Below are 25,503 nucleotides of genomic sequence, written 5' to 3'. Positions count from 1 at the left end.
AAACCGACAAGTTCGATAAAAGGAACGCCCAAATCTGACTTCGTATGAGGAAGTTATGATTTTTCGAAGTTTCAGCTTAGCAGTAGACAGCTAAAAACTCGAATTTTAGATCGAGCGATTCTTAGCCGACACAACCTAAACAAGAATTGAAGGTCTCGTCATTAGTATCACAACGGTAAAAAGTCTGATTAAAACGAACGTCAGATGAAGAAGTTATGAATTTTTAACAGATTTCCTATCTCGGTCTGTTAAAAATAATAATAAAAAATTAAATTCAAAACTAGTCGACAAAGTCTAAACGGAAGTTGTAGAGCCTAATTTTAGGTACATGTGCATATAAAGAACGTCAAAAACAGAGCTCGTATGCAAAAGTTATGGATTTTAGAAGTTTTGGCGCGAAAATCGAGAAAATTTGCATTGTCACACTTTGCCACATCACCCTCTCTGAAAGAGTGCCACGTGTCTTGCTGAGTCACTGAGCTGCTAAGTCATGCAAAGCCATGCGTCGGATCCTGATTCGACGGAGGAGGAGGCCCAATCTGAAGCAGCCAGCTCTTCCAGCAGAAGCTTCGCCCTGCTGCCGCATGTTCCGAGCCTCGCATAGCCTAGCTCCGAGCCTCGCACATGGGTCACGAGTCCGCGGTCCAATCAGCGGCTACCACCGAGTCCCTCGCACCTGCGTACCCTCGCCTGCGGACCCCACCACCGAAGCCGACTTCAGACCCTATAAATAGAAGGGGACCTACGATCCTTCTCGGGCAGAATTGAATAATTGCCTTTTTTCACCCCTTTCTTCATCTTTTCTTCACCTTAACCTTCCCCAAAGCCCCGATATCGATTGTAAACACCGGAATACTCCACGAAGTGTCTTTAAAGCCCGTAAAATTTATCTTTTCGGTTTCAAAGCCTGACTTTTGCAGAGCCCGGTTTCTCAATAAAACTCCCGGTTTTATTAGAAACGATCGTTTTAGGAAACAAATTGATGCGCGATTTTCATCTAAATAAGTGAGTGTGTAGTTACTTTCAATTTACACATAGATATGAAGTATTTACCTTGAAATACGTGTTATGTGTAAATATGTTAATTGTTTTTTTGAGGTGACTTTTGAATTGATGTTTTATACAAGTTTTAAACTGTATATGCTTTTTATCTACAAAATATTTCGGGTAGAACATGGGTAGATGAAATAGTTGATGTGTGTTAAAAAGGTGAGAGGCCTCGATGTTGTTGTTGTTATTGTTGTTGTAGTCATCTAGCGGAGTATAGATGACAACCACAGACATTACTAGACAGTCCAGTGGAACGCTAGCAGGTTCGCAACTTGTAGGTGTTGATGAATTAAATGTTCATTGGTGTAGTCCATCCCCCTCATGATTGCCTTTAGGACATGTATGGTTGAAGAAACCCCTTAGCAGTAGTGTCCATCCCGATGATATTCCTTAGGCTAGGTCCCTTGTGATAGGTGTTTAGGGACGTAAAGTGAGGACAACAGGAATGGGTAATCAGGGTTATTATTGATTGGTGAACTTGATAAGTATATTATTAATGTGGGTTGAAAACCCTATATGCTCACCAGGCTCCCAAGCCTGACCCACTCAGTTTTATGATTACAGATAGTGGACCTCGAGCATAGTTGGAGGACGATGAAAGATTTTTGGATTATAGACCAGTAGTTGTAAATAACTGTTGAAATGCTTATAATGTCTTGTTTATGCTTTTGATATGTATCGGAACATGACATCCCGAGGGTTTGATATGAAATGAAACTATACATTTCTTAAAGAAGGTTTTGAGAAACTATGATTCAGACCATGTTGGCTGAACAGAGGGAGGAATTGAGGCAAATGTTGTTGAACAACAGGGATGAACCTTCAGTTCCTGTTAAACAACATGAACTAAATGACGATCGATCTGAAGAAGGGAAAAACAGCAGATCGGTTGGTCATAGTGAACCACTTGTGGATGGGAGGAATAACCACGAGGGTAGAGTGGAGAGAAATGGATGCAAGTATAAGGACTTTATGACTTGCAAGCCATTGACCTTCACTGGAAAGGAAGATCCCGTTGGAGTAATGGAATGAATCTCGGAAATGGAGTTGGCTTTCATTGTTGGAATAGTGTCTAAGGCTGCAACTATATTAGGCAAGTATTTGACCCGGTTGTGCATGGTCCTTTTGGGTTGCCTTCACCATAGCAACTTGATAGGATGATTTATTAAGAGAGAGTAAATATTATTAGTATATTATGAGAATAATATAAAGAATAATATATTGTTATTTGATTAATATAAGTCATAGAATTAATTGGAATTAATTTGGTGACTTGAAGAGATTAATTAAATAAGAGGGTATAAACTGTCAATTGTTTGATAGTTAAACTTTAGACTGTAAATCCATATAGATATGGATTGGATGGATTCTAGAAGCTAAGGATTGCTACAAATCGTCCGAGAGTTATCTAAGGAATGGATTTGGATAGCCTTAAGAGAAGATTATCCAATTAGGGTTTAGGTTGTAACCTTTAAGGAGTCTACAAGTATAAATAGACCCTATGGCAAAGGGAAATCAGTACTTTGTCTAAAGTATAGAACCCCTGGCCGATTTCCTTCCCTCTCCTCTCTCCCAAATCATCCTCCTTGCTATTTGGTGTTTGTAAGCCATTAGAGGAGTGACAATTGTGACTCTAGAAGCTCCAAGACAACAAGATCAACAAGGAATTCAAAGGTATGATTCTAGATCTATTTCAATATTGCTATTACACCTAAATAGTCATTAGAAGTCTTGGATTCAAAGCATGTTTGATTAGAAAGCATAGATCCAAGCATTAGGGTTTTGCATGCGCACATAGGAAAGTTCTTATGGCTAAAACCCATCAGTGGTATCAGAGCCTAGCTTGGTTTTCACTAAATTGTTGCTTAATTGTCTGAAACTAAACTGAAAAATTCGATTTTTGTGTTTTTGAGTCATGGACTCAGCGAGTTCCATAGTGGACTCGGCGAGTTGGCCTGACTCGGCGAGTCACTTGGTGCACTCGGCGAGTCCAAGCGTCAGGAATGGCCAGATTCGGGATTTCTTCATGATTATCTTATGGAAACTTACCTTAATCATATTAGATCAACCCTAATCCGATTTTTTTGATATATATGACTATTATCTTGATCTAATTAAAGATATTTATCAATTAATAAAATATTTAATTTCCTTATATGATAATTAATTAATTATTTTGATTATTTTGGTAATTATCTTGAAAGAAATCTTGAATAAATCAAATATAGATAATTAGGAAATTAATTGTTAATTGAAATTATTTGTTATTTGATCCTCCATGTTTTAAATGTATAAAACTTGTCCTCAAGTTTTGAAATTTATATTTTGTGATTAAAAGTTTTAATTTAGACAATTTAAATTTCAAACCCTAGATTTTAAAATGTTTAAAATACAACCCTGTACTAATATAATATTACAAGGTTAATATATATATATATATATATATATATATATATATATATATATATATATATATATATATATATATATATATATATTTATATGTATAACTAAAATGCTAGTCTTACCGTTAGTAGGCCTCATTCACGAAGCCGATCTATAAGGTGGGTATAAGGTTGCAGGCTATAAAATGGCGCTTAATGGGTGTATACTCACACCCACCACTTGCTTGATCGGTGGAGGGTCGTTAGCCGAACGGGTAGGATAGGGCAACCTCATCCTCTCATTAAAAGTATAATTGGAAATACAAAGTAACTACACATATTTTAAAATTTCCCAATGTTAGTTACTTTAGAAAAAGTGAATTGATGCAATCCCATGAAATTACACTTTGCACCCTTGCTAAGAAGTTAGTGGAGCGTGTGTGGTTTACCGGCACACTAATTGGTTCTAAGCAAAGGTGGCAAAGGGTGATTCATTGTTTATCATAGTTCGATGGAGTGTGTGTGGTTTACCGGCACATCGAATAGGTGATCGTGAAAATGAAGGCACCATGTGAATTTGCATGGTAATTCACACCCGCATTGTGATCCTCCGTATCCCAGTCACAAACTAGAGGGGCATATCGAGATTTAAACATGCCATTGAATAGTTTCAATGAATCTCATCCAATCCTAGGAATTCTCAATACATTTAGGACTAATAGTTAGGTTTTATGGTGGAGAATTAGTGAATCGTCATTCACTTACCTTCAATTTATTTGCATGTTAGATTACGGTATCCCTTTTCTAATATGTAAATGTTGTTGTTGGATCCTAGCCCTAATTTTTCTTATTGGGTGATAATTAGGGATTCATATTCTAATCTATCTTTGTCCTTTTTCTAATTGTAGATGTCAAACGCAAACAACGATGCTGCTAGTTCTTTCACGTTGATGAGCCTTTTCCAAAAGGTCACCTTCGATGGAATGAACTTTAGCGAATGGATAAGATACATTCGCACCATTGCTCGCTATGAGGATAAGGAGTATGTCCTCGAAGAGAAGCTCGAGAAAATAAACCCTGAAATTGCTACTCCAGCTGAAATTACCGCTTTCGAAACTCATGAGTGAGATGCAACGAAGGTACATTGCATCATGATAGCCACCATGAACTCCAAATTCCAAAAGTCCTACGAGGACATGTACCCGTACGAGATGCATCAAGACTTATTGGAGAGATACCACCAAAACGCAAGACAAGAGCGGTATGAGATTTTCACTAACATGATTTCCGCTAAGATGGGTCATGGAGAATCTCTTACCGTGCACCTGCAAAAGATGCAAAGGTATATCGACAACCTTCGCAAGTTAAATGTTGACTTTGGGGAAGACTTGGCGATCGACATGGTGCTTCACTCTTTGCCTCCGATGTACAATCAATTTAGGATGACCTACCACATGAACAAAGAGGAGGTCACCCTAAGCAAACTCCAAGGTCTCTTGAGGGTCGTTGAGAGCAACTTCAAAGACAAGTCTGTTGCACCAACTCCCAATCCACCCGCTGCTCCTGTCTTGGCTATTGGTCAAGGAAAAGGAAAGAAGAGGAAGGCTTCGTCTAAGAACTATCGCAAGGTTAAAGCCCGAGATGGTGCCTCTTCTAGTGGGACCAAAGTTGATCCCGCTAAGCCCTGCCCTAACCCGAAGGAGGCAGAGTGCCACCACTGCCACAAGATAGGACATTGGAAGAGAAGCTGCCTGGAATACCTGCAAGCCATCAAGGAAGGAAAGATCAAGCCATCTTTCGCATGTATATATACAATTAAATCTAACGATTATAATCATGCTATTTCTTGGGTTCTTGATACCGGTTGTGGTTACCACATTTGTTCTAATGTGCAGGGACTAAGAAGAAGTAGGGATGTGGAGCAAGGAAGAATCAATCTAATCATGGGGAACAGAAGATCGTCGCTTGTGACCAAGATTGGAGTGTATTCTTTAGTGCTTAGGAATAATTTATTTTTAGATTTGAACTATTGTTGCTATTCGCCAGAAATGGCTAGAAACATCATTTCATTTCATGGTTTATATAGACAAGGTTTTAGATTTTCTTTTAATAATGAGAATGGTTCTATTTTGGCTTATCTAAATGGTGTTTTTTACTTTGAAGCTATACCATGTAATGGAATTTATGAAACTGTTATGATTGTTGATAACTTAGGAAATGATGTTTTAAACATAGATACTTCCACTAGTATGGATAAAGCATCCTTGTTGCATTGTCGTCTTGGACATGTCAACAAGAAACGCATAGCCCAAATCCAAAAGGATGGAGTGTTGGAGTCATTCGACCTTAGGGAAGATGACACGTGCGAGTCTTGTTTACTTGGAAAGATGACTAAATTACCCTTCACAAGTACGTGTGAAAGGGGTGAGGGCCTATTGGACCTAATACATACCGATGTATGTGGACCATTTAGGTCAACCACGAAGGATGGGAACCGCTTCTACGTGACTTTTACCGATGATTATAGTAGATATAGGTATATCTATTTAATCAAGCAAAAATCAGAAACTTTTGAAAAGTTCAAAGAGTTCAAGAATGAAGTGGAGAATCAATTGGGCAGGAAAATCAAGATGCTTCGATCCGATCGAGGAGGAGAGTACCTAAGTCTTGAATTCCACGATTATCTCACGGAGTGTGGAATAGTTTCGCAATTGACGCCTCCTAGGACACCGCAGTTGAATGGTGTGGCAGAAAGGCATAATCAAACCTTATTGGATATGGTTCGCTCTATGATGAGTCGTGCTTCACTATCAATCTCTTTTTGGGGGTATGCCTTAGAGATTGCCGCCCATATCCTTAACCGAGTCCCTACTAAGAAGGTTGCCAAAACACCTCACGAGATGTGGACAGGGAAAGCTCCCTCGTTGGCACATATCAAGGCTTGGGGTTGTGAGGCTTTCGTAAGACGAGATACTCACAACAAGCTCGAACCTCGAAGTGAGTGATGTATTTTCTTCGGCTACCCACAGACATCCTTTAGATATCTCTTCTATAGACCGAAGGACAAGGTTGTCCTTGTTGCGAGGAGAGGAGTTTTCCGAGAGCGAGAACTCATAGGCCAAGGAGACGGTGGGAGGCAAATTGAGCTTGAAGAAATTCAAGAGTCGATAGATGAAGGAACCTCTACCACTGGCACTCAACCCGAGGAGGAAACTCCGATTGAACCGATTGACGAATCCTTACCTCTTAGATGTTCCGATAGAGTTAGAGTTGTACCCCAGTTTTATGGTTTTCATATTACTACTGAAGGGGACACATATATTAGTGATGGTACACTAATAAATCTTGATAAACCTAATAGCTATAAGGTAGCCATGGCAGGCCCGGAGTCTGCGAAATGGAAAGAGGAAATAGATAGCGAGATCCAATCCATGTATGATAACCAAGTTTGGAATTTGGTTGATTATGTGCCCGGACGTAAGACCGTTGGGTGCAAATGGATCTTCAAGAAGAAGACCGACGTGGATGGATACGTACATACATATAAAGCATGATTGGTTGCGAAGGGCTTTTCTCAAACTCCCGGAGTTGACTATGATGAGACCTTCTCACCAGTTGCGAAGATAAAATCTATTAGAGTGATGCTAGCGATTGCTGCATTTCATGATTATGAGATTTGGCAAATGGATGTCAGGACCGCATTCCTTAACGGAAAGTTGGTTGAGGATGTTTACATGGCTCAGCCAGAGGGGTTTGTGGATCCGAAGCATCCGAATAGAGTGCGTAAGCTTGAGAAGTCCATTTATGGACTTAAGCAAGCGTCTTGCAGATGGATTTTTTGCTTCGATGAGAAAGTCAAAGAGTTTGGATTTGTACGCAGCGAATATGAGTCTTGTGTATATGTCAAAGCTAGTGGGAGTATAGTAAGCTTCCTCGTTCTATATGTCGATGACATACTATTCATAGGAAACGACATCCCGACTCTGCAGGAGGTTAAGTCCTGGCTCGGGAAGTGCTTCGCTATGAAGGACCTCGGAGAGGCTTCTTACATTTTGGGAATAAGGATAGTAAGAGAAAGAAGTAAGAGACTAATTGGACTTAGTCAGAGCACTTACTTGGAGAAGGTACTAAAACGTTTTAGTATGGAAAACTCGAAGAAGTGAGAATTACCGATACAAAGTAATGCCAAGTTGAGTAAGACTCAAAGTCCGAGTACCGAAGCTGAAATAGCAAAAATGAGCCGAGTACCATACGCTTCCGCAGTTGGCTCAATCATGTACGCTATGACTTGTACTCGCCTTGATGTAGCCTTCGCTTTGAGCATGGTTAGCAGATATCAAGGGAATCCTGGCTGAGCACATTGGATTGCGGTGAAGAATATCCTTAAGTACCTTCGGAGGACAAAGGAATGGTTATTAGTCCTCGGCGGGAGTGATGATTTGACGGTGCGAGGGTATAGTGACACCAGCTTTCAGATCGACAGGGACAACTGCCGTTCGCAGTCGGGCTGGGTCTTTACCCTAAATGGAGGAGCAGTGACATGGAAAAGTTCCAAGCAAGAAACCGTAGCTGATTCATGGTGCGAATCAGAGTACATTGCAGCGAGCGAAGCGTCGAAGGAGGCAATATGACTGAAGAACTTCATTGGTGATCTAGGAGTTGTACCTGCCATAAAGGAGCCCATGGAGATTTTCTGTGATAACAAAGGAGCGGTTGCCTTGACCAAGGAACCGAGGGATCATGGTAGATCACGGCATATCGACAGAAAATATCACTTCATTAGATATCGTGTAGAAGAAGGACAACTCGTAGTGAAGAGGATATCATCAGAAGATAACCCAGCAGATCCGCTTACGAAGGGACTGAGTAGGGTTAAGCACTTGCAGCATGCTAGGAGTATTGGGCTGAAGGATGATATTAGCATAGATTAGATAGTGTTAGAAACGTGTAATAGATAAATGTAATTAACATTTGATGATTAAATAAAGGAGTTTTATTTATGAGTAATGTTACTATCTTATGTTAATTGTTTAGCTATTGTTTCACTTTGCATGTTTTGACTTCCAGAATAATTGAGTTTATTAGGAATAATCGAATTGTTCAAATTGTCCACAATCGTTCATATGTTGGAAGTAGATATGAATGAAGATTGTCATGAATCGGTGCGTAGATTGTCTAAATGGTATTAGACATAGCAAAGGGTTGCTGCGACATTCATGAGTGCTTATGAACTGGTTTTGAGAATTGGAACAAACCCACGCTTGCTGGAATCACCTTATGGAATATGATATAAAAGGGTGATCGCAAGACGATAATATCATATAGTCTTAAAACCTAGATATATGGTTTATTATTTGCTAATTGATTGTACATTGATAATGCGAAAATGCATTGGTAACTCAATGTTATAAAATGCATTGTTGTGTATAGTTGATTATTGAATAAGTAAATGCATATAAGTCGAAGTTTATCTGTAACTTTTATCTAAGAAGGTAAAAGCGATATCTCGGCCGCTCGATGATTTGATTTGACTTATGTGCCAGGCCCGGTCAGAACTGAATTGATGTGTTCGGTTAAGTTCTATGTTGAATAAATCAGAGATCGAGAAACCTAAATGCTAATCATTCCATAGAATTGTCAGCATGATATCTAACAGAGGAATGTACGATCCCTTATCTAAAGGACAAGATTGATTAGATCAGAGTTTGACAGCGTCTTTGAGAGCTACGATTGCAAACCGAATTGTACTTGTGCATATAATTACTAGACTTATCCAAGTGGGAGACTGTTGGAATAGTGTCTAAGGCTGCAACTATATTAGGCAAGTATTTGACCCGGTTGTGCATGGTCCTTTTGGGTTGCCTTCACCATAGCAACTTGATAGGATGATTTATTAAGAGAGAGTAAATATTATTAGTATATTATGAGAATAATATAAAGAATAATATATTGTTATTTGATTGATATAAGTCATAGAATTAATTGGAATTAATTTGGTGACTTGAAGAGATTAATTAAATAATAGGGTATAAACTGTCAATTGTTTGATAGTTAAACTTTAGACTGTAAATCCATATAGATATGGATTGGACGGATTCTAGAAGCTAAGGATTGCTTCAAATCGTCCAAGAGTTATCTAAGGAATGGATTTGGATAGCCTTAAGAGAAGATTATCCAATTAGGGTTTAGGTTGTAACCCTTAAGGAGTCTACAAGTATAAATAGACCGTATAGCAAAGGGAAATCGGTACTTTGTCTAAAGTATAGAACCCCTAGCCGATTTCCTTCCCTCTCCTCTCTCCCAAATCATCCTCCTTGCTATTTGGTGTTTGTAAGCCATTAGAGGAGTGACAATTGTGACGCTAGAAGCTCCAAGACAACAAGATCAACAAGGAATTCGAAGGTATGATTCTAGATATGTTTCAATATTGTTATTACACCTAAATAGTCATTAGAAGTCTTGGATTCAAAGCATGTTTGATTAGAAAGCCTAGATCCAAGCATTAGGGTTTTGCATGCGCACATAGGAAAGTTCTTATGGCTAAAACCCATCATTCATGACTTGTGATTGCCAAGGCAAGTTACAGACTACCTTTGCAGTACGTCAGTTCAGGGGTAGTGCAGCTCGTTGGTGGAGAACTTTGGGGAAAACCCTAAGCCCTAATGATCCACTGCAATTAACATGGGTAGAGTTCTTGGTGCACTTCAAGCGTAAGTACCGCTCGGCCCAAAACGTACTTGAGTTAGAAAACCAATTTCTAACGTTGCAGAAGGGGAGTATGACCGTTGACGAATATACGAATAACTTCATAGACAAAATGGAGTTTTCTTTGCGTATTGTTCCAGATGAGTTGGCAAAAATTGACTGGTACACAAAGGGACTTCCATGGGAGTACGCGGTGCCAGTACGTCAGGCACTTAGTGTAGAGGCAGCTATCTAGGCTGCCAAGTCTGTTGAAGATATGATAAAAGGGAGAGCTGCCAGCAAGGTTGAAGTTGTCAAAAAGAGAAAGTTTGAAGGAACTTCATGTTCCAATAAAAAGAAAAAATTCTCGAAGACTGGTTCGAGAAAATTTGGAGGAGGAGCCGAAGCCAAGTGGTGTGACAAGTGTAAGAAGAAACATGTTGGGAAGTGCAGCAAGGAAGTCACTTGTTACAAATGTGGAAAGCTTGGGCATTATGCCAATGAATGCACCTTCAATAAGAACGTATGTTTTGGGTGCAATGAAGAAGGGCATATTTTGAGGGATTGCCCGAAGAAGAAGGATGCAACAAAACCCAATCTACCACCAAAGCCGAAAGCGAGAGCCTTTCAGATGACACTCGAAGCTACGAAAGAAGAAGCCGATGTTGCTTCAGGTACCTTTCTCGTAAACGAATTGCCTGCCCAAATTTTGTTTGATTCTGGAGCCAATTACTCATTTATATCGCATGACTTTGGTAGAAAGCTAGCTTTGCCTGTAGATATGCTAGTTAATGCTATAATAGTCGAGATTGCTAGTGGCAAGTTTGTACCTGTTAGCCAACGTATGAAAAACATCCTCATTGACTTGGATGGGAATAAGTTCCACGAGGAATTATTGCCTATCGAGTTAAATGGATTCGACATAGTTTTAGGAATGGATTGGCTTAGCGCCAACGATGCAGAAATATTATGTAGAAAGAAGATAGTAAAAGTAAACCCGCCAGGGAAAGAGTCGTTTATGGTGTATGGAGACAAATGCAGAGTAAATTCTGGAATCATTTCCCTAATGAAAGCCAAAAAGTGTTCGGCCAAGGGATGTACATCATATCTAGCGTTCGTGATCGATGCTAAGATGGAAAAGAAGGAGGTGCAGAATATTCCGGTGGTGTGTGAGTATCCGGAAGTCTTTCCCGAAGATCTTCCTGGATTGCCCCTTGATCGACAAGTAGAATTTCGTATCGACTTGTTACCAGGAACAACGCCGATAGCAAAAGCACCATATCGATTAGCACCTATGGAAATTAAAGAACTTATGACACAACTTCAAGAGTTAATGGAAAAAGGTTTCATTCGAACTAGTTCATCGCCCTGGGGAGCCCCTGTGTTATTTGTAAAGAAGAAAGACAGGAGCATGAGAATGTACATCAATTATAGAGAGCTGAACAAAGTGACGATAAAGAATAAGTACATGTTGCCAAGGACCGACGACCTGTTCGCCCAGTTACAGGGTTCGAGCTATTTCTCGAAGATCGATCTGAGGTTGGGATACCATCAATTAAAGGTGAGAGAGCAGGATATCGAAAAGATTGCGTTTAGAATGAGATATGGACACTATGAATTTTTGGTTATGTCGTTCCGACTAACCAATGCCCCTGCAGCTTTCATGGATTTGATGAAAAGGGTTTGTAAACCATTCTTAGATAAATCCGTGATAGTATTCATAGACGATATCTTGATTTATTCGAAAAGCAAGCAGGAACATGAAAAGCATCTGCGTGAAGTGCTAGAAGTCCTGAAAAAGGAGAAGTTGTATGCAAAGTTCTCCAAATGTGAATTTTGGATTCAAGAAGTCCAATTTTTAGGTCATGTGGTTAACCAAGAAGGAATAATGGTCGACCCAGCAAAGATTGAAGCTGTGATGAAGTGGGAACAACCAAAAAGCCCTATGGAGAATCGAAGCTTTTTAGGATTAGTTGGATATTACCGAAGGTTTATCCAAGGCTTTTCTTTGATTGCTACTCCATTAACAGCTTTGACCCACAAAGGAGCTACTTATTCTTGGAATGAGAAGCATAAGGAAGCCTTTGACAAGTTGAAGAAGAGATTGTGTGAATCACTGATTCTTTCATTGCTTGAAGGAGTTGATGACTTCGCAGTTTATAGCGATGCATCTGGAGTTGGGTTAGGTTGTGTTCTGACCCAAAGGGATAAAGTGATAGCGTATGCATCGAGGCAATTAAAGGAACATGAAAAGAACTATCCCACTCATGATCTGGAGTTGGCAGCGGTAGTATTTGCCTTAAAGATATGGAGGCATTATCTTTATGGCACAAAGTGTAAACTTTTCACTGATCATAAGAGTCTCCAAAATCTCTTTAATCAGAAGGAATTGAACATGAGGCAACGACGCTGGCTAGAGTTACTCAAGGACTACGATTGTGAGATACTTTACCACCCTGGTAAAGCAAATGTGGTTGCTGATGCTCTCAGTCGGAAGGTAAACCTTGAAAAGAAAAGGCCAAGAGCGTTGAGAATTGAAGCTGTATCGACAATTGTGGAAAGTATAAAGAAAGCTCAAAAGGAAGCTTTAGAGAAAAGTGACCGAAAGGAAGAACGTTTGGGCAAAACGTTAGTGTTCGATACAAACAACCAAGGGTTGAAGGTATTCCAAGATAGGATTTGGGTACCTAAGACGGGCGGAGTAAGAGATCTTCTGATGGAAGAAGCTCACAAGACCATGTACTCGATTCATCCCGGCAGTATAAAAATGTATAGGGATCTAAAACCCTATTATTGGTGGCCGACGATGAAGCTCGATGTTGCTAAGTATGTGGCCGAGTGTGTAACTTGTGCTAGGGTTAAGGCACAACATCAGAAACCATATGGGAGTTTAGAACCTTTACCCGTACCCATGGGTAAATAAGAAGACATCACCATGGATTTTGTGACTAAACTGCCCAGAACAAGGAACGGTCACGACATGATTTGGGTGGTCGTTGATCGCTTCACTAAGAGTGCGCATTTCATAGCAGCCAAAGAGAAATGGTCTATGGATAAACTTGCGAATTCTTAGGTGAAGGAAATTGTGAGGCTTCACGGTGTTCCGCTAAATATTGTATCCGATCGTGACAGCCGTTTTACCTCGAGATTTTGGAGGAGTGTACAAGAGGAATTGGGTACCAAGTTGTGTTTGAGTACATCTTACCATCTGCAAACCGATGGTCAGAGCGAACGAACGATTCAAACATTAGAGGATATGCTGAGAGCATGTACCATAGAATTCCAAGGTAACTGGTATGAACGCTTACCTCTAGTAGAATTCTCCTATAATAATAGTTTCCACTCGAGCATCAAGATGGCACCTTATCACGCTTTGTATGGGGAGAAGTGTCGAACGCCATCATGCTGGCTGGAAGCTGGGGAAAAGCAGTTTATGGGACCTGAAATAGTCCATGAGACTGCTGAAAAGTTGAAAGTGATAAGGGAAAGGATGTTAGCTGCTTAAGATCGAAAAAAGAGTTATGCTGACAAGAAAAGACAACCGATAACCTTTGAAATTGGAGATTCGGTTTTACTTAAAGTCTCGTCGTGGAAGGGACTTATAAGATTTGGTAAGAGAGGGAAGTTGAGTCCAAGATTTATTGGACCATTTAAAGATCTTCAGAGGATCGGGAATCAAGCCTACAGGCTAGAATTACCGGAAGAACTGGAAGGTATTCATAACACCTTTCATGTGTGTTATTTGGGAAAGTTCACGAGAGATGTGCTCGACATAATTCCGATTTCTGACTTAAAGTTGGATGAAAACAAGAGGTTGATCGAAGAACCTGAGGCAATCGTTGACCGTAAGACTATGAAGTTGCGACGCAAGATGGTCGATTTAGTGCTTGTGCGTTGGAAACATACGAACGGACCAAATCTCACTTGGGAAACGGAGAGTGACATGATGAGTCGCTACCCGCAGTTGTTTGGTGATATGTGATTCCGGGGACGGAATCGTCCTAAGGGGGAGAGAATTGTAACACTCGTGTTTCAAGCCTAGGCATTTATATTGAGTTGATAGTCTAGGTTAACCTTTGTAACTCATTTTGAAGAAATGAAAAGGAATTATGTGAATATTATGTGAATTATGTGTGTTCTGCTTAATTATTAGGGCTTAATTAATTAAGAATAAAAATAAGCGTCAAAATTAAAGAGTGAGATAAGCCCGATATCTTTACATAAAGTTTTAGTGGTCAAAACAAGGATTTCGGGGATATAAAGAATACCAAAATCCTAGTTATAACGAAGAAGTTATGACCTGTCGAAGTTTCGCGACAAAACCGGCACGGTGCTGAATGTCGTAAAAAGTGTGTTTTTGATAAACTACTTTTTAGTCTTAGTAATCTAAGCGAAAGTTGTAGTATTCGTCAAACCGATAAGTTCGATAAAAAAAATACCCAAATCTGACTTCGTATGAGGAAGTTATGATTTTTCGAAGTTTCAGCTTAGCAGTAGACAACTAAAAACTCGAATTTTAGATCGAGCGATTTTTAGCCGACACAACCTAAACGAGAATTGAAGGTCTCATCATTTGTAGCACAACGGTAAAAAGTCTGAGGAAAACGGACGTCGGATGAAGAAGTTATGAACTTTTAACGGATTTCCTGTCCCGGTCTGTTAAAAATAATAAAAAAAAATTAAAGTCAAAATTAGCCAACAAAGTCTAAACGGAAGTTCTAGAGCCTAATTTTAGCTACGTGTGCATATAAAGAACGTCAAAAACGGATCTCGTATGCAAAAGTTATGGATTTTAGAAGTTTTGGCGCGAAAATCGAGAAAATTCGCATAATCACACTTTGCCACGTCACCCTCGCTGAAAGAGTGCCACGTGTCCTGCTGAGTCACCGAGCTGCTAAGTCATGCGACACCACGCCTCGGATCCTGATTCGACCGAGGAGGAGGTCCAATCCGAAGTAGCCAGCTCTTCCAGCCGAAGCTTTGCCCTGCTGCCGCGTGTTCCGAGCCTCGCATAGCCTAACTCCGAGGCTCGCACATGGGTCACGAGTCCGCGGTCCAATCAGCGGCTGCCACCGAGTCCCTTGCACCTGTGCACCCTCTCCTGCGGACCCCACCACCGAAGCCTACTTCGGACCCTATAAATAGAAGGGGACCTGCGAGCCTTCTCGGGTAGAATTGAATAATTGCCATTTTCACCCCTTTCTTCATCTTTTCTTCACCTTAACCTTCCCCAAAGCCCCGGTATCAATTGTAAACCCCGAAATACTCCACGAAGTGCCCGTAAAGCCCGGAAAATTTATCTTTTCGGTTTCGAAGCCCGACTTTTGCAGAGCCCGGTTTCTCAATAAAACTCCTGATTTTATTAGAAACGATCGTTTTAGGAAACAAATTGATGCCCGATTTTCATCAAAATAAGTGAGTGTGTAGTTACTTTCAATTTACACATAGATATGAAGTATTTACCTTGAAATACGTGTTATGTGTAAATATGTTAATTGTTTATTTGAGGTGACTATTGAATTGATGTTTTATACAGGTTTTAAACTGTATATGCTTTTTATCTACAAAATATGTTGGGTAGAACATGGGTAGATGAAATAGTTGATGTGTTAAAAAGGTGAGAGGCCTCAATGTTGTTGTTGTTGTAGTCATCTAGCGAAGTATGAATGACGACCACAGACTTTTCTAGACAGTCCAGTGGAACACTAGCAGGTTCGCAACTTGTAGGTGTTGATGTATTAAATGTTCATTGGTGTACTCCATCCCCCTCATGGTTGCCTTTAGGACATGTATGGCTGAGGAAACCCCTTAGCAGTAGTGTACATCCCGATTATATTCCTTAGCCTAGGTCCCTTCTGATAGGTGTTTAGGGACGTAAAGTGAGGACAACGGGAATAGGTAATCAAGGTTATTGTTGATTGGGGAACTTAATAAGTATATTATTAATGTGGGTTGAAAACCCTATATGCTCACCAGGCTCCCAAGCCTGACCCACTCAGTTTTATGATTACAGGTAGTGGACCCAGAGCATAGTTGGAGGACGATGAGATATTTTTGGATTATAGGCCAGTAGTTGTAAATAACTGTTGAAAGGCTTATAATGTATTGTTTATGCTTTTGATCTGTATCGGAACATGACATCCCAAGGTTTTGATATGAAATGAAACTATACGTTTCTTAAAGAAGGTTCTGATAAACTTTTATCATGTTTTGTTTTGGGAACAAATTCTGCAACATCTTTTAAAAACACTTCTCTGATTTTATTTTAAAAAGCATAAATTAAATCGGTGTTTTCTGGCCGAGAAGTTGGGGGATGTCACAGTCTTCTTCTTGAAGACCCACTTACTTCCAAAAATATCGCTATTGGGAGGAATATCAACCAAGTCCCATACTTGAATTTCTCTCATGGATTGCATCTCAGCGTACATGGTTTCAAGTCATTTGTCAGATTCGGGATTTGTCGTTGCATATCAGTAGCTGACCGGCTCATCAACATGTGTCATTAGGAAGCACTCGTCAATGAGAAATTCATATCTCTTAGGTTCATGATGAATTCTACCAGATCTACGAACGCCTTGTGTTTCAGTAGTTTGAAGGACAATGATCTCTTCATCTTCAACAACATCTTATTCAGTACTAGTGTTAACTAAAGATGCATCGGGATGAGGTTCTTGATCTTCTTCGAGTTCCACATGCCTCCTACTAGCCTCACCCATTAGAAACTTGCTTTCTAAGAATTCAGCTTTTAGTGAAATAAAGATCTTATTCTCACTAGCGATGTAGAATTAATATCCTAAACAATCTTTAGGATATGCTACAAAAATGCATTTGGTAGATCTAGGCTCAATTTTTCTGGAAGTATCTTGTCTGACATAAGATTCACATCCTTAAACTCTCATATAAGATAAGAATGGAGATTTTCCATGCCACATCTCATAAGGTGTTTTCTCTACCTTCTTAGTTGGTGCCATATTCAAGATATGGGATGCAGTGAGTAAAGAATAAATCTAAAATGATAAAGGAAGGGTACTTCAACTCATCATAGATCGAACCATATTAAGTAACTTTTGATTTATCCTCTCAAAAACACCATTAACCTTTGGTGTTCTAGGTGGATTGAGTTGTGAGATAATCCTACGACTTCGTAGATGGTTTTGGAACTCTTGGCTCAAGTACTCACCTCCTATATCCGAATGAAGGATTTTGATTGTTTTTTCGAGTTGATTTTCAACTTCACTTTGAAACAATTTAAACTTTTCAAATGCTTCATGTTTATGTTTCATCAAATACACATAAGCAAAACGACTGAAGTCGTCAGTGAAGGTGATATGTCTCACTATATCTAGACATTGTTTTGAAAGGACCACATACATCGGTGTGTATGATGCCTAATAAAACACTTGCCATTTCACTTGTTCCAAAGAAATGGGATTTTATCATATTTCCATATAAAGAAGATTCACATATGTCAAATGACTCAGTTTCATTTCCCCCCCCCCCCCCCCAAGAGTCCACTCTTTTGTAGATGATATATGCTTTTCTTGTTTATATGTCCAAGGCGACAATGTCATAGATATGTTTGGTTCAAATTTGGTTTGAGCCTTTTGGTGTCAACATGATAAAGGGATTTATTGTTTGAGGTGTCATCTAGGTTTAGTTCATAAATTCCATTTATTGGTCTAGCCTCTAAATAGAAGATTCCTTTCAAGAAGGAGTGAATGTTATCAGCAACAAATTTGAAATCATAACCAGATTTTCTCAAATGTGAAACTGAAATGATATTTCTAGTAATAAAAGTAATTAAACTCACATTGTATAATGTTAAGTACAAACCAGATGGTTAACAAAATCAAAATGTCCTAAACCTTGGACCGCAACGCGTGCTCCATTGCCAACATGTAATACCATCTCGTCTGCTTTCAGTTCCTTGATCTTTCTAAAACCCTGCAACGAACTACAAATATGAGTTCCACAACCAATATCTGATACCCAAGTGTTTTATGAAAAAGAAAATAATCCCATTTCAATCATGAAAATGAATATACCTAAAGGGCCTTTCCCGACCTTCTTCTTCTTCAACTCTGCAAGGTACTTAGGACAATTGCTTTTCCAATGCCCGACAAATCCACACTCAAAGCACGTGTCATCTTTGACAATATTTTCCTTATTTTTTGGTTGTGGGTTTTGGGAAGCTTTCTTTCCTTTGCCCTTGCCAGCATATGGCTTTCCCTTGAAGTTCTTTCCTTTTTTTTCTTCTTAACTTTTCCTACCCAAATCATGAGCACTTGGGGTGTTTTACTTTGGATATTCTTTTCTGCTGTTTTTAGCATCTTGTGCAACTCAGGGATAGGTTTCTCCCACCCATTCATGTTGTAGTTCATGATGAAAGCATTGTAAGACTTTGGCAAAGAGTTCAGAATCATATCTGTAGCCAAGTCTTGTGGATATGGAGATCCCAATCTCTCTTATTGATCCATGTAACTTTACATCTTGAGAACATGTGTGCTCAAATTCCCACTCTCCTCTATTTTCATTACACGAAGTACTCTTAGAGTGTCAAACCTTTCGGTTCTAGCTTGTTTACCAAATATCTCCTTGAGATGTTCAATCATGTCAAAGGCAATGTATTGTTCTAGATCCCGCTGAAGATCAGGAACCATAGAGGCAAGCATAAGACATGAAACATCAAGTGAATCATCTATATGCTTCAACCATGCATCATGTGCAGCCTTTGGGAAAGTAGGTGGTTCATCAGGAGTTTGGTTTTCAAAGACATAGTCTTTCTTTTCTTATTTCAAAACGATTCTTAAATTTCAGTGCCAATCCAAAAAGTTGGAGTGGTTGAGTTTTTCTTTGTCAAGAATACACCGAATGTTCATTGGGTGATGTGCTACAATAATTCGTGGAGCCATCTACAAAAGTTTAACAAAGTTTTCATTTAGTATTTAATTCTTTAAATAGTAATAATACACTTTTGTTTCCAAAAAAAATTTTTATTTAAAGTCTAGGATCCAAGTTACAAATCAAATAAATGGTTAGGTATCCTTTATCCTATTTAACTAGTTTTAAACAGGTAATTAACTTGTATTAATTACACCATTTGTAATTCCTAGATTTATGAGACCCTTAACAATCCATTTGTTAATTTGACATGTTTGGTCTCATCTATGTCTTGGAACACTCTTGCTTAGGTGACCTTTAGCACAATAGTTTTTTCATCAAGTCATCTAATTAGAGAAACTTGTACAATTGGCCTATAACTTGGTTATAGAAATTGCAAAAATACTTAGGCCACCAAAAGATGATACTAATGGTTATGTATCCTTTATCCCACTAGTATTATACAATTGATGTGCAAATGTTTCTAAGCTTGGATGGCATCGACTTGCATTTTGAGAAAGGGATTTGTATGTTTTATTATTCTATTTAAAAACTTGTGATATCATGGCAATTGCATACATCCAATATGTCATGGTATTAATTTTCCAAAAATCACTTTTAAGGATCTTATAAAAACATGGTTTTTATATTTTGGCTTGGTTTTTAAAAGTAATACCTAGTATTAAGTTTGTGTATGAGCCATTTGAACCTTTTAATATTGTTTAATAAAACTTCCTATTATTAATTAATACTTTGGAGTTTGAATAAGTTATCAAAACATGATTTTTATACTTATAATTCAATATTTCAAAAGTTGTCGTAATTAACAATTTTATAAAACCGGTTTTTATTTTATGACTAGAATATGTTACATCTAATGTCCATATTTTACATTTTCAAATCCAAACACCATGTGATGTTTATTTTGTCCGAAAGTAGTTTGGGTTTGTGAAATACTAAACTAGCAACCACACAAAATATTTACTTGACAAAATAAACAACACAAGCTTGCATTTGACATAACAAGCCTTAAACTATATAACACTTTTGTGAGCTAACACAGAAGTTTTAAGTCCTTCCTAAGGGACAAAGGGATCAATTATTACAACTTCTTCTTCATGTGATCTTCAAGCTCCCACTTGCAATGACAACCAACTTTGTTACAGTTTTATAAAAGTTAGGAACTTTTATAAAATCAATATAGAACCGTGGGTCTCCATGGTTCTTCATGAAATGGCCTCCATCTTCATATTGTTACATTTTTCATAAAATAAATCTAGTCTAAAACTAATCTATTACATAAAAATAACATGAATAAAAACTAGCTACTTTTATTACATACTTTATGAATAAAAGAATATTACAAACTATTTTCAACCAAATCACACAAACAACAACACAAATGGTCCAATGCTTGTTTATTCACTTTAAAATACATATAAACATAAAACAACCTTTGTTTTTCTAAGACAACTTTAAGTGACAAAAATTCATGTAAGTTTTTATCACATAAACTAACAATTATAAAGTTGTCAAAGAAAATATGTATGAAATTGTTTTTTATACAAAAAAAAGTAATCCATATTCTCCAAAAACAAAGATTTCCATAAATAAAAAAAATCTAACCAAACTTGCAAGGTGGCTCTGATACCAATTGTTGGGTTTTTTTTTAAAACTTAGTTTTAAAACTACAAATAATGGCAAACGGACGACTTGACTTTTATAAATAACATAGAAAATTTATCAGCAACCAAGGATCATCTTACAAGTAAAGGAAAGATTTAAAACACAACCATAGAAGGAAGAAGTAGTAACAACCTTTGAAGCACTTTCAACCCTCTAGGGGAGGCTAGGAAGTTGATGGAGTGAGGATGAACCCTTGAGATACCAACCATGTACAAACTTGATGTAATGCTAGTTACAAATCTTAAGTTTTAAGTCAAAACAAGATTATGACTTAAAGAGAGAATGCAAGCAACATTTATCTTCAAAGTTCTGGACTTTAGAGAGAAAAGGAGAAGGGAAATAGGCTCTTGGCCTTGCTTGGTGCAAGAAAATGTTTGTAAGATTACAATCCTTTTATAGCCACAAAGTGAAATCAATACCCACTAGATCTTAACACTTTTTGCAAGCATGTCCCTATGTCATGAGTGTGTTTCTTCTAGCTTATATTCTTTCATTAAGCAAGTACAAAAGGCCATACCTTTCACTAGTGTACACTAGTTTCGGCCATGCCCTATAAAAGAAGACAAAATGTTTAAATTTTATAAACTCCAAGTTTATAAAATATAAAATTCGTCTTTAGGACAAAGACAAAAGACTCAACAAGTCCAAAATGTTGTACATGACATATTTAATTCATACATTATGAAATAATGTGTTACTTGTATTGTAAAATAATTATTTCCTTGAAATAAATATTTTCCTAACTTATTATAAGAGTTTATGAATATTTATTAAAATCAATTTCTAATAAATAATCATTTGTATCAATTTGTTGTTAGTGTGACCCATAGGATCATATGTTATTTAGCAATATCATTTTAATATGAATCTTAAGCATACTAGATATTTCACCAATATTGGCTCCTTCGACCCACGGATACAGTGAAGGAAACTTATCTCAAACCGAAGATATCAAATCATACTCAAGCTGCTAACTAACAAAATCTTCTCACTAAATCACTAGTATAAAAAACCTAATTAGAAATTAGGTCAGTAATCTAATCCAATAATCTAAACCATGAAAAGGCTGTTTAACCCTTTCCTTATTAGGCCTAACCCACCGCGGCCCAAATACAATTAGCCCCAAATCCCAAAATATATTCCATATCCAAAATGGGCCCACGATCAATAAGGCCCATCACTGCAAAGCTTACGTCCCAACAAAGCCCCATATCTATAAGTCCGAAATGGCTCGAGGCTAAAAAGCCCAAATCCTCTCGGGTTATTACGTTCAGCGTACCACCAGTATGCCCGACGTACTCACAAACCTCACATCGTCGAGACCTAAGATGCGTATGTGCAACGTATGTCTAGATACTCCCGGCGAATGTTGCAGCTAGCCAAATCCTCTTTCTACAGTCTTCATCAATTAAAACATATCGTCTAGTTTTAGATCCAAGCTTATTGAAACATATTAAGCCATAAAGCTGCAAACTTTATACTTTCGCAGGTCTTTAAGGGACTTAAATCATGGATTTGGCTTACTATCTTTCTTAATTGGTCACCAAGTCATGCGTGGTTGAGATCTAACCCCTAAGATACAAACTTTATGGCTTAAAGGCCCTCAAACAACAAAAATAATGTCTCTTGACAACAAGACAAAAAATTACTCATAAGAGTTCATCCATGGGAAAAAATATGCTATGTTTTTCCCCAAACTAAGATCTAGATTTAGAATGAACAAGTTTCAGACTTTATGCCTCCAATGAGCTAGAAATGATGAATAACCTCTTGATCTACAAGCTCCTTGTTTGTCCAATGTTTCTCCTCAAGCCTTCTTCTTTTTCAAGATCATAAAAAACATCCAAAAACTCTTAGTAAGCTCAAGAATACTCTCAAGATGGCTAGGGTTTTGAGATTATCTCCAAAAGGCAATGGAGGATGATAAGGTGAAGGAATTAGGGGATTAATGAGCTTAAATAGGGTTCAAACCCTAAAAATTAGGGTTTACCCTTGGCATACGTATGCCCTGCATACACATGAGTATGCCTAATGTACGTAGGGGACATCCTTGCTTCACGCATGCATAGGAGTATGCCCGACGTTCCTTATGTATGCCCAACGTACTCGGGTTCAACTCAAAAAAATAATGTTGTAAATGGTTAAGAGTTCTACCTGACAAGTCGGGTGTTATAAATAATAAGTAGAATTCTATAGTGGTAAAAAATGAGTTCGTACAATGACTTTTAATGAGTGTCAGCTTCTAGTGGAGGGCAATGACAGCGAATCGAGGGATGTATGTAGTATAGTGCTCCAGAATACACATGTTTTGGTGTACATAAAGGCAATGATATCAACATGGTTTGGTTAATCATCTTGGTTGCTTCCAAGTCCTTGTTATACAATAATTAAATATTTCTATCATTTCAATGTCCTAAATCATGTATAGCTATGTAGATTCTTAACAATTGTGATGTCAGATATTTTCTTTTTTATTCAGTAGTATGCCTTCTAACACATTATAATTGTTTGTTGTTAATAATGTTTTAGAAAGTCGTATTCAACGATTTTCCAGGTAAAATCACTCGGATGACAATGGGTCGTCCGAGGCTGGAAGAAACCAAAATTGTAATTTATTACTTATGACATTTAATCATGATCCTTCTTACATTGGGCCTATAGATACTAGTGATTTTATGTATAACTATAAGGTTGTTGATGACGGTTCTTATTATTTGATGTTGATGAATCCGCAAATGATTAGGAAAAACTAATGTTGTTGCTTGATGATGGTAAGATAATAATTCTACGTGGAGAGTCAGTTGAAAAATTTTAGAGTTTCACTGAATTTGATGGGGATGATATTGAACATAAAGTGGGAGAAATTAAGCCCCTAAAACCTGAAAAAGCGATAAGAGGGAATGTTTCCTTATTATTGTCTAATTTTAGAGAAACACAAACCACTTATTGGGAGACTCATGAACCTTTACCAGTGCTTGAATTAGCACAACAAAAATGTAAAGGTGCCATAATATACCATATATGTGAAGCTCTATCAACTATTTAAAAAGAAACAACAGACATAAGCTTAGTATTGGATTCAAATATGTTACTGAGGGATTATAAATTAGTGTGAGAAAAACTACAAAGGACTGGTTTGAAATCTTTTGCTATACGAAAAAGTATAAATGGCGTTTATTTGCTACAAAAGATAAAGACATTGATGTTGGAAATTTTAGCATAAATATTTATATTTTTACTGACTTAGGACATATATAAATATATACATATGTTGAATTTTTATTCGTGAGAGCTTTGAAATGGTATATCGTATGTCCAAAATGGAGTATGTGTGAATGAGATATCAATACTCAAATATGGGTATTTGAGAATAAAAGTTAGCAAATGAGGTGGGTGTGGGAATGAGTCCCACATTGGTGGAATGACCATACTCAAGTGAGTTTATAAGCTTGAATATATTATAGTATTGTAATCTTATATATATGGTTTTACTCCAACCCCTACCCGTGTGCAGGGGGTGCGAATGCTGAATTTTGTAGGCCAAATTCACCCAACTTGTGCGTGGGAGTGACCTACCGACAAGAATGCAGCTTCGAAAAGTCGGGTCTGCGCAACCATCATTTTTGCTAAACTTAACTGTTTTAGTCCTTGGTTTAAATTTTTGTAACTGATGCAGTTATTGTGCATTTAATGCACATTTACTGGCATAATTTCTTGTTGTTACATAAACCAATATAAATGCAGACCTCCACAGCCTAATTCGGTATATATGAAAATACTCATCTTCTTCCTCCTTTTCTCAGCAACTATTCCTAAAGATTCTTTCAAGCAAGTACCCATATCCGGAAGTACACATTGTTAGAATTGTTGTACCCTAGGAATAGACAAAGAATCTGCTTAAGGGAATCGAGTCCAATTTGAGCCTCAGCCATCGTGTTTTTTACTAAGGTTTTATTACAAGTTATGTGATTGTAAATTGGAGCCCATAACTAACAATCTTAAATATATTTTTTTGTTTCTTTATGTTCATCTTATTATTTTCTGAATCGAGTGTGTGTCGGTTTCGTATGTTTTTGTAAAACCAAACTCTCGTTTGTTTGTAAACAATTTAACTATGATTTCGATTCGTTCAGAATGTCTAGAACTCTTGTTGCTACTATAACACCATGTTTCGAATCATTTCATAATTACGGGTCATGACTCGAATATCAATTATCATAAGGCTTCGCGACTTGGGGGAAAGTTAGATTTATACCCCTTTGGATGCGGGTAATGTAGGTGATCCGAGAGTTCGGTTGGTGTTTTGGGGCCCAAGGGTATAACCGTAAAGTGATAGTTCGGGCCTTTTTATGAATTTTGGATTTAAGTTTGGAAAGTTTTAAATCAAAGGAGGAGTTTATAGGGTTGTAGCTTCACATTACCTTTTCATGGATATAAGGATCGTAGAAATTGGAGTTGAAATGAAGAAGTTATGACCGTTTGAAGATAAGGAGGTTTTGGGTTAAGCTGTGTATGATGGGCATACGGGGAAGTTTGTTGTGCATACTAGGGTATCCATGGGTACCTCGGACGTACCAGGAGTACGATGGACATACGCGATCAGTGCCCAAACCCTATTTTCTTAGTTTGAGTCATATTTAAGCTATTTAACTTCCCCAAACCCATTCCATTCTCAACCTCTACCTTTCAACATTCTTGCTTGAAACCTTAACCCTAGTTTGAGCCTTGTGAGCAAAATAAGGTATTTTTAAGTACTTTGGAGTGTTCTTGGTGCATCTCAGAGAAGAACGAGCTCATTGGAGAAGTGTTGGTTGCATTG

Source organism: Lactuca sativa, chromosome 5, assembly GCF_002870075.4.
Source record: "Lactuca sativa cultivar Salinas chromosome 5, Lsat_Salinas_v11, whole genome shotgun sequence".
NCBI lineage: Eukaryota > Viridiplantae > Streptophyta > Magnoliopsida > Asterales > Asteraceae > Lactuca > Lactuca sativa.
This window is presented reverse-complemented; position numbering follows the sequence as displayed.